At 45.7% G+C, this 11434-nt stretch overlaps 1 pseudogene; it reads right to left on the minus strand.

The window, feature by feature from the left end:
* Positions 1-4875: 4875 nt before the first annotated feature.
* Positions 4876-11138, minus strand: LOC120671480 (annotated as a pseudogene).
* Positions 11139-11434: the final 296 nt, after the last annotated feature.

Genomic DNA, 11434 nt, shown 5'->3' on the forward strand with positions numbered 1-11434 from the left:
AATTTTTTTTTTGCGCAGAGGTCCGTGGAGGGAGCCTGCCGCCCCCCTGCCGCCCCACCAGTTGGTGGCAAGGGGCCTGCCGCCCGGCAGGGGGGCGGCAGGCTCCCACCACTAATATAAAACTCCGCCTCTTCCCCTGCGCCCTCATTTTCTGCCCACGAGATCCAGAGAGGGGAGAGGGAGGGTGAGTGAGGTAATTCCACCGGCGAAGCCCTGCCGGATTTTGGATCCGAACCGCAGGTAACCAATATTTCTCAACTTTGTCATTACAGATATTTTTTATATTTAATTTTATGATTAGTATTTTTTATTATTGTAAGCACTTAGGGTTCGGATTAGTGGTTATAATTGAAGGCATAGTATATTTGTAGATATTAGATTAATTAAAATTAAGTCTTTGCATGGCCAGATATGTCGAGCAAAGTGGCATTTCAAGTTCATTACGGTGACTTCTATAGAATTACTCATGATTCCTATGGAGTAAATCTATCAGCATTGGAAAGAAGACAGTGCAGTCTAGACAAACCCCTAGAGAGGAGTTTTGAGTCCATACGGAAATGCCTTCACAAGATGTTCAACGTGAATTCAAAGACCCATTTGCTTACGGTTCATACCTTGACTTCCTGGGAAGCTAATGGGGATTTCTGGGAGTTGACGCATATAAGTAGTACGGAAGAATGACAACATTACATGCACGCAGCTCTTGAAAGTGGGTGGCCTCTCGCAATGGTAATTCAGATTCACCAGAAGACCGATGATTTAGGTGAAGGTCAACACACACAACATCTGACTGCAATGAAGAGATGGAAGAGGATAAAGAAGAAGAGAACGTGCAAGCTCCAGAACCAGAACCAGAACCACAAGGTTTAGCAGATGAAGACGAGCGGATACCTGGAATTGTGGAGGACATGGAGAAAGAAGACCAGGATGCACAAATAATAAAGCAATGTGGGGACTCATCGGACGATGAGGACGATGAGCGCTTCCCAGTGCTAGGTGAATGGCGTAAAGAGGGTTTTGGTAATCCAGTGGTATAAGATATTAGATGTCCGGAGTTTGAATACAGAGTGAATGAGGTCATACAAGGGGCAAAGTATCGTACCATTGAGGATGTGAAGGATGCTGTGAAGCTCTGGGCTGTATCTCTGAGGAAGGAATTCAGAGTACTGAAATCTAGCAGCAAAGAATACGAGGTGAGGTGTGCAGATAGAGACTGTACATGGCGAGTGCATGCATACAAGGGAAAGTTCAAGACACACTGGGAATGTTCAATTGTTACACCACATACTTGTAGATTGACAGGTGTAGTGGGACATCATCGTAATATCATATCAACTTTCGTGGCTAAAAAGATGTATGGGGTGATTCTTGACAAAATGGATTATGAGCCTGCATTGATAATTAGGGACATTGAACAGAATTTCCAGTATGTGATCAGCTATGCGAAGACTTGGCGGGCTAAACAAAAAGTATTTGAGATGAGGTTTGGCACTTATGAAGCATCATATGACAACCTACCTCGTATGCTTGAAGCAATTGTGCAAAGAAATCCTGGAAGTGCTTTTGATACATACAGTGTACCGAGCTTGTCAGGGGGGCCAAGCATTCTGCTGCGAGCTTTCTTCTGCATTGGAGCATGTGTGAGGGTATTCATTTACTGCCTTCCTGTTCTGTGTATTGACGGCACTTTCCTGACAGGGAAATATAAGGGAATAATATTGACGGCAATCGGAATTGATTGTAACAAGCAGATAGTTCCCATCGGCTTTGCCTTTGTTGAGAATGAGAACACAGAAAGCTGGTACTGGTTTCTTGAACGTCTGAAGATTCACGTTGTTGTTGGAAGGCCTAATGTTTGCCTTATCAGTGATAGGCATGCAGGTCTACTTGCAGCTATAAGGCAACTTCAAGAAGGTAGTCAATTTTCACCTCCTATATGGCCAGATGTTGTCAATAGGTGTTGTGTGAGGCATATGGCTGCTAACTTTTATGAGCGGTTCAAGAATAAGGATCTGATGAATTTGTTCAAGCGATTGTGCACTCAGAATCAGCAGAGGAAGTTTGATGCTTTGTGGGGTATAATTGATGACATGAGTGCTGAATTGCTTAAGAGTCAGGCCTCATCATCCAGCAGGAGAAGTTCTACAGATTCATTAGTTGGACATGCTAAGCCATTTTCACAGTGGATTGATGGTGTGCCTAAAGAGAAGTGGTCACTTCTGTATGACACAGATGAGAGACGTTATGAGATCGAGACGACCAACCATGCTGAATGTTACAATATGGTAATGCGTCGTGTTCGTGGATTTCCTCTTGTTGGCATTGTTGAGTTCATCATGTATGGATGCATAAGGTATTTTCGGGAGCGATACGCATCAGCCGCTCCCTTACTTAATGATCCAGGAGTGCATTTTTGCAGAAGGGTCAATGAGTACATGGAGAAAAAAAATGAAAAGGCTAGATTTCACTTAGTCATATCGATGGGCACAAAGGAGCAAAGATTTGAGGTATCATGCAGGGACAGGACCGGACAGGGTGTCCGCAGACAAAGGGTAATTCAAGAAGTTTTGATAACCATTGACGGGAGGGTGTTCTGCCGATGTCAGAAGCCAAAGGTGCATCACTTACCATGCTCCCATGTCATCGCGGCTTGTTCTGTATCTGGGTTAGATGCTGCATCATATGTTTCTCAATATTTCACAAAAGAAGCCGCAGCATAGACTTGGTGTCATGAGATATACGGCATCGGTATTCTGGGCCCATTCACTCAAAAAAATCCCCATCCAATTCTCATCCCTGATGTAGCTACGAAGCGGGGCATAGGCCGACGGCAGACACGTCGTATCCGGAATGGAATGGACGAGGCCGAGGCTGGAAAGAAGAAAAAACATTGCAACTTGTGTGGAGCAGACGGTCACACTTACAAGAAGTGCCCACAGCTTTCAGTACCCAATGCTGCTGCCGAGGCTGGACCTTCCGGGAATCCGACGGATGGATCGGCTCCACCTACAAGAATTCGCCGCATCTAGTTGTGCATTTATTTGTGTGTACGAAATTAAGTATATTGTGTATATACTATGCCTAAATGTCTTGTTTAACTAGTTGGCAGTGCGTATTTCTATAGAATTTGGTTGTAATGAACGTAACCTTTAATGTAATTGTGGTATCTTGTTTAACGTTATATTTATATTTCGTTCATTGTATCAAATTGGTTAGCCCCAAATGCTAGGACACATGGTTTGTCGCCACCTATAGCACAAGCCACCACATAATGTGACACATAGAAGATAGCTAAATGAGTACACATCCATGATACTGAAGAATCCAAATTATTTCAGTACAATTTGCTTCACAATCTAGACCGATGAACAATATATGTTACACATTATTTCATGAAATCATCTAGGTAGTCACGCACAGGGGGAGGAACATCATCTCTTGGAGGCCATGGTTTGGGGGGGCATGAAGTCATCTAAGTCATGATTCCAGTTAACAGAACTTGGTGCTGGAGGTGGTGCAGTTTGACTTGACGAACCTCTTGACTTTCCCTTTCTCTCTTTTATGGTTCTACTTTCATGTAAGGGGGAGGAACATCAGGTGTTCGAGGCCATGATTTGGGGGGCATGAAGTCATCCATATCGTCATCCCAGTTAACACAACTAGGTGCTCGAGGTGGTGCAGCACGACTTGACGAACCTCCGGTCACGTGTTCTTGCGGAGGCCGAGAACTATGACCCGAAGATCTTTTCCACCTCTTTCGTCTAGTTTGCGGCATAACTCCACCGAAGATACATACCAATTTTTTGAAATTTGGTATCGATTTGTTAATCAACTCCGTGTCCTCAGGGTAATCCTAGCATATAATTACACAATAATTTTACTATTTCGTAAATATGGATTACAAATAACGGACGTGATTAGAACTGAATAAGAGTTACCTTAATGTGCATCTCATACACCTCTGGCCGCATCCATATCTTACAAGTAGTTTGTAAGAATCCAATAACATGTTGATGATTCGCTAGTTCACATACCCTCATGTATATCTTCCTACGTTCTAGCAGGTATTCCTTTAAATCTTGTATTGTAATACCTCGAAACAATGTCAAATATTTAAACTCAACTAATTTGGACAACACCATCTCTATCGTACCATCCGCTAATGGATCCAACTTCTTACTGATTACAAGACGTGTCATGATCTCAAGAAATATACTGGATTTTTCTTCGGTCCATGAAAATCCAACAGAATTGGAGACAGACATTGCCTTATGCTGCAATAACAGTAAGGTACTGTCATTCTAAGTTTACTATTCTATATTTCACTATCTAAAAACTAAATCTATTCTAATTCATTATTATTTTAGAAACAAGTCCTTAATAGTTGAGAAATATTGGTTACCTACGGTTCGGATCCAAAATCCGGCAGGGCTTCGCCGGTGGAATTACCTCACTCACCCTCCCTCTCCCCTATCTTGATCTCGTGGGCAGAAAATGAGGGCACAGGGGGAAGAGACAGAGTTTTATATTAGTGGAGGGAGCCTGCCGCCCCCCTGCCGGGCGGCAGGCCCCCTGCCGCCAACTAGTGGGGCGGCAGGGGGCTGCCGCCCGGTAGGGGGGCGGCAGGCTCCCTCCACGGACCTCTGCGCAAATTTTTTTTTATTTACATATAGGTCCCTACCGCTCACCTGCCGGGCGGTAGAGGTACAGAACTGTAAAACCTAAAATCAAAAATATATTTCTGTAATTTTTTTTAAAAAAAATATAAAAATAAAAAAGGCGCTGTATATATGCAACCTTGACCCAGGCCCGCAGCCCGGCTCGCAAAGTCACAAGCAAACATGACGCTTTTGAAATTAAACACTCACTTTCAGGAATAACCGAATAACACACAAACATGTGTATATGTACAAACAACAATAATTGCGCTACCATAAACGTGATTACAAGCCAATACTCCGCGTTATTAAATGAAATGAAGAAAATTATCTGTAGTAGTACAATCCATATGCTAGAAGCTAAACTCGAGACCAATGATCCAATACCCCATCCCATGTCTGTAGTACCGACGTCGTCTAGCGTGTCGCTTCAACATCCAACCCCATCATTCCTGCCGTCAAGTACATGCTTGGCGGCAGGCCAAAACTCGAAGATGATGTAGCCAACTCCACAGCTACATGCTGTTCAGTTTCATTGTGCAGAAGCAGCAAGGCCTCTCTCCATGTACTCCGCACAGCTTTCAGCTTGTCAGCCACTTGGGTCATACAAGGCCTCTCGTCTCCTTTGACACTCAAGCACCGGCAAGCCAGCTCACCAACCTCTTGGAACAATTCCTCCATTCCAACACCCGTTATGCTAGTATCTAGCATATTCTCTACTCTATTGTCCTTCAGTGCTTGCAGGAATGATGTTGCGAGATTTTTTTCCTCATGGCCGTCAAAGTATATCGCTTTCTTCCTTGTGATCAACTCTAGAAGCACGACTCCAAAGCTGTAAACATCGCTCTTTTCTGTAAGTTTTCGCTCTTGCAGGTACTCAGGGTCTAGGTAACCTAGAGTTCCTTGAACCATTGTCATGATCGAGTTGAACTGCATCCTTAGGTAGCATCCTTGATGCCCCGAAATCTGTCACTTTTGCCATGTAGTTCTCGTCTAAAAGAATGTTAAGGGACTTCACATCTCCATGGACAATGGAGTGGTTGATGGAAACATGTAGATACTCCAACGCTTCAGCAGATTCTTGAGCGATCCGGAGGCGGTCTTTTAACGAAACAGGCAGTCGTCTACTGTCGTTATAGCCATGGATCAGTTGAGAGAGATTTCCGTTTGGGATGAATTCATACACTAATACGGGCACTTCCACTTCCAAGCAGCAGCCTACAAGTCTGACCACATTCCGGTGGTTAAGCTGAGAAAGTATAATAATCTCCTGTACAAATTCTTCGGTATGGACCACATTCATGATCTTTGATCGCTTCACAGGTATAACCTTGTTATTATCTAGAATACCCTTGTAGACAGTGCCATGGCCACCTCTGCCCTGTTCTCTGCTTCTATCGTAATTGTGTGTCGCCTTCTTCAAAACTTCAGTTGTGAATAGAGTCACTGTGTCGATTTGTTTAGAGAGGATTTGTTGGTATAATATATGACCACCATTTTGTTTGAAGAACTTCTCCTTCTCTTTTGCCAACTGTCTTTTTTGACGCACGATCAGTAGAGCAGATATACAAATGACGAGGAGGATGAAGCCGATAGAAGTACCTAAAAGTAGGATGTCATCAACATCATCATCAACTCATTGTAGTGCCACTGGGTAAATTTCGGGAAAATGCACTTTTTAAAAAGGGAAAAAGAAGAATGTCCAATAACCTAAGTTTCAGGTTATTTATTACCCTCTCCATTTCAAAATATAAATTGTTTGTTTTAGTTTTATAAGAGAAATTTAACTTAGGACAAATCAAAATATCCTACATTTTATAATTACATTTAGGATGAATGGAGTTGTAGCGACACCACATTCCTATTGTTACATCTGCAAGTATTTTTTTCATAGTTTGGATATGAGCTGCCAGAAGGAAAACAAACTATGGTTGCAGCGAGGCTTTCATCTACGCCATACTAATATGGCGTAGATGGTGCAGAAAACATTAATGTTGTAGAAATGCATTTTTTATCAGTTTATTACTATGCCTTTCCATCCATCTCCATGCCTTCCCCTATAGAAAACATATATTGTACGTGTAGAATATTCCAATGACCACCTTCGAGAATTTGCCTGAGTACGTTTTTCATTAAGAGAAAAAGAATTAAACGACCAACTAGGAGAGAACCCTCGTAGCGCAGAAAACAATTCACCAAGCTAGTGATAAGCGATTTAAACTGAAACAAAAAGTAAGAAAAAAGAAGGATCCGATACAGCCTTGAAAACCTAACTAGACGACCATGTGCAACTGAATCCAAGAGATAGAAACCTTAACACCATGACAGAAGCTGCGACGGCAAAGCATCCGCCCGGAGCATCCAGCAATGACCACGACCACAACGACAAAGCATCTGTTAGAACAACAGATACACAACAGCAAAGCATCTGCCATAGAAGAGAAGTAATACAATGGTCGCAAAGCATCCAGACCATAGCCGAGCCGGCAACCCACAACACGCGCCAAGCATTTCCTAGGGCCCATGCTAGCCAGCCTTGTGGCCAAACGACGTCACTGCAGCTCGGAGCTCGTGTCCCTTTCTTCCCCACGGCAAGCACAGACACCATAGATGCAGTCGTGAGCGTTGGTAGGAGGGTGCCACGCTGGTAGGAAGTGGAGGAACGCCGCTCCGCACAAGATCCGGCCAAGGGAGGTACGAATCCGGTAATGGAGTGGCCGAATCCAGTCACTAGCGGATGTCGATCGGCGACCAAACTGGAGGTGGAGATGTTGATCGAGGTTTCGGGGCAGAGAGAGGGGGGGTTGGTGTGGTAGATAGCCAAACTGGCGGCCCGACCCGACCCAGCACGAGCCCAATTAAGCATGGTCCGTTTATGCATGGATTCTAAACACACCATGTCATGGCAGCCCATGGGCTGATTCCACGGCCAAGGCATGACATGAGACAGCCTTAGCCTTAGCTGTGTTGGCCCAATCAGCCTGTTTGGCCCGCGCAAGCAAGCCATATGCAGGTGCTGCTTGTCCTCGCAGATCTTGCCAACTACTGTCGTTAGGGGCGGGTGTGGTTGAGCCATGCCATCCGCATCGCCGTTGGGAGAAGGGAGGAGGTGCGAGCACCAGCACTGGCGCTGGCACGCAGGAAAGCGAGGAGGGGCGAGAGTAGGCCGAACTGCAACTTGGGAAGGAAATAGCTTCCAGTGCTGGTGCCGGCGCGCAGGCATAAGAAGAACACGTGGGCGGGGGAGGAGAGGTGGAGATCAGGCTGGCCGCGCCACGCTGCCGCTAGGGAGGGAAGGAGGTAGCCTGGCGCGCGATGCCACCATGAGAAGAAGGGAGGAGGGGATGCAACCGCCGTCGTAGGAGTTAGGAGACGGAGGGGGAGAGGTGATGAGATTTGCGAGATGGAAAGTTAGATTTTGGTTATGAAAATATGTATATATGCGTGGGCCGGTGGTAGAAATTTGGTTTGATTGGTGAGAATTACAGGCGATATTAGACCAGCCGCTAACCGTACCTTGCCAGGCAGGTGCTGAGGTCTCGACCCAAGCACGGCACGAGGCACGGGCCCGATTACCTTGTGACGTGCTGTGCTCGAGCCAGACCAAAATATCGGGTCGTGGGTTGGCGGTCCACGGATCTCATGCCTATATCTGGTTTTAGAAATTTGATATCATAAGCTCAAATTAGGCCTAGCATGGGCTCGATTGACCTCTTGCTATGTTGTGCTCGGACTAGGTCAAAATACCAGGCCGTGGGTCAGCCCACAGACCTTGTGCCTTACAGGAAAACTATAGGGGGGAGGGAATACCTATGACCAACTTCACTTGAGGCTGCTTGTTCGTGCCGGAAATTGGAGTGCATGGTGAGGTCTTTGGATCCTTGCTCTGAGTTCCAGCTGGCATGTACAATTGTAGCTCCCAATAATGTTAATGCAGGTACCATTAATGCAGGGATACATGGATGGGTAATCACACTCATTTATACCTGTCGAAATACAGGTGAGTGGAATCAATCTTCGGCAAATAAAGCACAAATAAGAAAGTGAATCAGGTAATCGATTACGAAGATGGGTGCATGCTGACTGACCTCCGCATCCTCCGGCTAGGTATGGATTTCCCTCGTAACCTGTGGAGCAGTTGCAGCGATACCCTGGTCCCCTGGGCACATCGACGCACTCACTGTTTGCATCAACGCAAGGATACGATGATCCCATCTTCTTGGCGGCTTCACAGGATCCGTTCCCAGCAACCCAATCGAGAACCAAGGGAGGCCCGAACCCAAATTGATTCTGAAGATTTTGCGATGTGACATAGGAAGGATCAAAAGTAAACCAGCCTATCTCGGCGATGAATGCATAGCTGCACGAACTGAAGTTCTGAGCTCCAAGGAGGCTGTTATTTAAGAAGACCGGGAAGAACGATTTTAGGTTTCTTGGAATTGCAGTCTGACAACAGCCGCTACCAGAACAATCCTTAGTTGTATTATCGATGATATCCTCAGTGTAGAATGACCCACATGCGCTGATTCCGTCGAAAATAAACCCTCCGTCCTCCTCAATGGGTGTCTGGATTTCCCCCGCAATGAGTGCAATGGTAGAACAGCCAATGGCTGTGAATATATTCCTGGTTCTGGAAACCATGAAGAAACGTTGAACTGGAATTGATGCACCCAAAACCATGTTGAACTTGGTGATATTGCAGGCCTGTGATATGTTATTCTGAATGCGAGCCTCGCCAAAGTTCAGGTTGATTTCCAATAGAGGTGTGCCGGAAGTGTTTAATATTGGAACATCATCTGGGGGACATAAGACTTCAAAGCCTTCTCGAAAGCAGTCTTTCCCGATGCAAAATGGGTAGGGGGTGCTGACGTTTCCACATTTGTCTCGGCAGCCAGGCTTGGCAAGGCTGCTGTTCCCAGCTCCAGCGGCCCAATCAGCTGCAGTGGTACTGTGCTGCAGTATCAGTGTGGCTGCCATGAGCAGAAGCAATTTCGTTTTACCTATAAATAATAAAGTATGGCCGAAGCATGTATCAGATAGACATATAGCCATAGTTATTTATGTTTTATTTTATTAGTACTCATTCTAATTTAATTGCCGGTACGATGACGATTTAATATTTCGTGTATGCATACTTCGTCATTACATTTTTCTTCTTACAAGATACAAAAATGTCACCATTGTAGTTCTAACATTTTTTTATTATTGGTCTGTACCATCAGAGTGGCCTGCTGTTTAACAAACTTCAACCTATATTTTAATTTCTCCAAATGTGAATCCATCTAGGTTTCCTAATATATGACTTGAACTGGCAATATAATGTCTACATAAAATTCCTTTTATATCTACTTTTCATAAATAATTAAGGGGTATCTTCTAGGTAAACTAGAAGAAGAAAAAAAAATGACAACCAATCCCTTGGAGCATGTACAACTGTTAGGTCGTTTTTCAAACTCCTTTGCAATTTTAATTTTCTCTGATAGATTAGTTGCGACGCGAAATAACTCCCTTGTCCTTATTTATTGGCTGCATGCAATTAACCAGACTTGCTAAAATAATGGCTTAAAGTTAATCTTGGCATGCACAACCAATTTTCCCCTAGGATAAAGTCCATTGTTCCCTAGGACTTGAATTTAGGCTTTTGCCCAAGTGTGTAAACAAGATGTTAATAATTTTACCATCTAAAAAACAAAAATCAGGAGCTTGTGCAGTTTGGTTGGTGCCAAGGAGAAGCCAAGGGGTGATGCGTCAGCGGTAGTCGCAATGGATGTAATTAAGCATGGTGCCATACAAAAATAAAAAATTAGTTGTGTAGCATCAAAAGATGACGATTTTTATAAAATACCACTAAAATCGCTCCGAGAAATACCACGGAAACACGTTACCTTGAACTGGCATTCTGTGACGTTTTCCGTCGTGCTAACCGTCAGCTCCGCTTGCCCGCTCGTGCGGCTGGCTCTGCCTCCAGCTCGCCGCTTCGTGCTCACCTGCCTTGGCGCGCGTGGCGGCTGCCGCCGACCCCAGCTCCCCCGCCCGGCCGCTCAGCTGCGGCCTCGCCGTGCGCTTGCCGTCAGCCCGCCTCCTCGTCGGTGACAACGACGGCGTCGTGGCGGCGGTAGCCCTTCTCGTGCTCGCACCGGCGCACGTATCGCCTCTGCTCAACTAGCGCGTATCAAATCACCGCCTGTGCTCCCACCGCCCGCCTACTTCCATCGCTTGCGGCTCCTGCCTGCACGGCTTCGAGCGGCCAGCGGAGATCGCCCCACAGGGGCTCCCGCTCGTCCGCGGTGCCGGAGCGTGCCCGGCGCTGCTCTGGCTTGCACGGCGGTGGGACGTGCTGCACAGCGTCGGTGCGACCGACGGAACTTTGCCTGCGAGAGGACGCGCCGCAGCTCCGGCACCGTCCGTGCTCGATGGAACTTTGCCTCCTCTTGTTTTTTTTTTTTGAAAGACTTAGTCTCGATTTTTCTGGTTCTAGTCTAGACGTTGTTCGCCTAGGCGAGTCGGCCTTCTACCCGACCATTTATAAAGGCGCAGAGGCACAGGGAGCCAGGGAGGAGACGACTTCGAGGCAATGCACGTCAAGTCGTCGGGAGACTCAGAATAATCCGGATAGTTATGCAACTACCGGGTAGTCGTCGTGAGCTACTATTTTCTCGTTGCAAGGTTTTTCTTCACGGTGAGGATTAATGGTTTTGAATGATAACTGATTGACAACGTTATGTGGATTTTTGATATATTTGTTGGCTTGTGATGTGCAGCCGTGCAGGTGTAGA

Source organism: Panicum virgatum, chromosome 4N (assembly GCF_016808335.1).
Source record: "Panicum virgatum strain AP13 chromosome 4N, P.virgatum_v5, whole genome shotgun sequence".
Taxonomy (NCBI): Eukaryota; Viridiplantae; Streptophyta; class Magnoliopsida; order Poales; family Poaceae; genus Panicum; species Panicum virgatum.